Below are 2,864 nucleotides of genomic sequence, written 5' to 3' on the forward strand. Positions count from 1 at the left end.
GACCAATATTTGAGCATATTTAGTCCCCGAATTAGCCTCGTTCTATGCTTTTTAGTGCATAATTGGGTCATTTATATCTTTAGTCTTTCGTTTTGCATATTCTTTGAGATTTTGTTTCCTTGGTAGGAAAGGAGTGCAAACCTTGCATTTTCATGGCAAAATGGAGCTAAATTGATCAAATCTAATGACCAAGCATCAAAGTGAAGACAAGACTAGAAGGCCTATGTAAATAATGAAGTAAATGGGCAATGATGGGAAGATCCTTGCATCCCCAACAAGATCCTTGAGGATTGTTGGAAGAAGAAAAGAAGAAAAGCTTGCTGAGCTACTATTCGGGCGTCGCAGCCACGAGACGAGCGTCCTGGCAGGCTACAATCCGAGCGTCCCCGTAGCCAATCCGCTCGTCCTAGCCCTCTACAATCCGAGTGTCGCACCTCTCAGGCCGCTCGGATTCCTTCCCAGTGCAGCACGTCTCCTCCTCCAGTCCGCTCGGGATGAGCATATTTTACGGAGACTAGCAAAGCGGAGATGAGCAACTCCTTCGAGAGGAGCATTTCCTCAACTTTTCTTAAGGGTCTTAATCGTCATTTAAGCCCTAAGTAACCCTAATTTATGTACTTAATCCTTAGTATAAATACCCCATTGTACTAATTAGATGGGTAGGTTCTTCTTAGGCATTCTTAATCTCATCTTAATCTTGTAATCAACTTTTAATTAAGCATTAATACAAATCTCATTTCCTTAATTTCTCTATTGTTCATCATTTATTTTGGGTAATTGAAGATTATTTGGGGTTTATTTGGAGGATTGACAACCTTCCGTCATTCATCAAGTACTTCTATTATTCTTTGCTATTTAATTTGGAATCATCATTAGGTATAATTCTCTTAATCCCTTTTTAATTATTGTTAATCATCTTCATTCATTCATCATGTTTTGTTTTCCTAGTATGATTGACAACCTTGTTAGCATGTTAAACTTGATAATGAGTGAGTAGTCACCTTAACTAGGGTTAATGGGGAATTAGGGGAAACCAACATGGGATTGATTAATGCTTAATCTAATATGCTTTCATAATTAATTTGCTTGCTTGTTGTGATTTCAACTTATGCACATGTTATGTTTGACGAAATGCGAGCCTATGAATCCTTGCATTTTTTACCCATCACTTATCTTTTCAATGAGACTTGTAAGACATAAACCAACTCGAGTCTCATTAGACCATGCATATAGTTGGATAGGGAGGATTAAGTCGACTTGTAGGTGTTGTACAATCTAATCGATTCGGCTCCGGGACCCAAACCTTCCTAGGGATTGTAAGATATACACTAACTCGATCCCATCACAACAATAATTGCTTGCATCTAGTTCAAAACATGTTTGTATGATCAAATCCCATGAATCCTCTATGAACCCATGACACCCTAGTGCTTTTAATCAATTGTTTACATCTCATTTTAATCATCTTGCTTGTTTATTTACATTGTTATTTAGTTTAGTGATCTTCTACCTCAACCCAAATTGTGACACCCTTAGACACGACCATTAGCAATCGAAAAACCTACATCAATACCCGTCCCTTGGGATCCGACCTTTACTTACCTCTTTACTAATAGTAGAGTAGTTTGTGAAGTTATAAATATTGTTTTGGTCTAGGTACTCCTAACGACAAGTAACCGAAAACGATAGCCCGACCAAAAATGGCGCCGTTGCCGGGGACGGTGTTAACTTGATTTGATTTTCTTCGATTGTTATTAGTTGAGTCTTTCTTTCTTTGCCTTGGGGAAGTAAAACTCCTCAAGGTTTGTTCTAATTATTTTCGAGTTGTTTGATATTTTACATGTCTAGAATAACACAAGGTAACTTGTTACCCATTGATCACGAAATTGAAAGAACTTTTAGAACCAATAGAACACTTGCTAGAACTACTTTGAGAGGTATTAGTGAGTTTGTGGATATTCAACCAAATACTATTGAGTTCATCAACCCTTTTGCAAGAGAAGGAGAGGAGAACCCAACACAAAATCAACCCACAATGCCTAAGTTTTAATCACATTCTGTACCAACCGAGGAGAACCTACGCAACGGTACTCCCACACCACAACACTTGACCGGTAATTTCATTGCAAAATCCGCATTTATCCAATTAGTCGAAAGAAGCCAATTTGGGGGGATGCCTAGTGAAGACCCTCATTCTCACATGAAGACTTTTTGTGACTATTGTGATGCGATTTCACAAATCGGAGTGACTCAAGACCAAATTCGATGGGTCTTATTTCCTTTTTCTTTGATTAGTACCGCGAAACAATGGTTAAAGAGCCTTGATAAAGCTACTCTTGGTATCGACTCTTGGAAGAAATTGGCTCTCGCTTTCTACAAAAAAGTTCTACCCTCCGGAAAAGACTAACATGCTATGAGCCCAAATCACGGCATTTAAACAAAGGGACGAAGAATCTTTGTATGAAGCTTGGGAGCGATTCAAAGGAACTTGTCGCTCATGTCCTCATCATGGACTTAGCGAGTGGTTCTTGGTACAATAATTTTGGAACGGTCTTTATGAAGACTCCCGAAACATTCTCAACATGGGATCAAACGGTATGTTCACCGAAGTTGATGATAATCAAACTTGGAACAAGATTGAGGAAATGGCGGTCCATAACTCACAATATAGTAGACCTCGGAAGGCTACTAGAGGAGGAAAGCATGAAGTGGACTCTATTACTCAATTGGGTGCTCAACTTAGTGCTCATATTGATACCATCAACTTGAAGTTTGAGAAGGCTATGGCTAAACTTGAAGAAGCCTCCAAATCACCTAAGCAACATGTTAATGCCATAGGGGCATCTTCATCAATTCCAAGTGGT

At 39.0% G+C, this 2,864-nt stretch overlaps 1 non-coding gene across 1 annotated transcript; it reads right to left on the minus strand.

Annotated features, from left to right (window-relative positions):
* Positions 1-2,408: 2,408 nt before the first annotated feature.
* LOC141639883 (small nucleolar RNA R71) lies at positions 2,409-2,515 on the minus strand. The gene has a single exon (XR_012542744.1). It is a non-coding gene; the product is annotated as a small nucleolar RNA R71 (small nucleolar RNA).
* Positions 2,516-2,864: the final 349 nt, after the last annotated feature.

Source organism: Silene latifolia, unplaced genomic scaffold (assembly GCF_048544455.1).
Source record: "Silene latifolia isolate original U9 population unplaced genomic scaffold, ASM4854445v1 scaffold_57, whole genome shotgun sequence".
NCBI lineage: Eukaryota > Viridiplantae > Streptophyta > Magnoliopsida > Caryophyllales > Caryophyllaceae > Silene > Silene latifolia.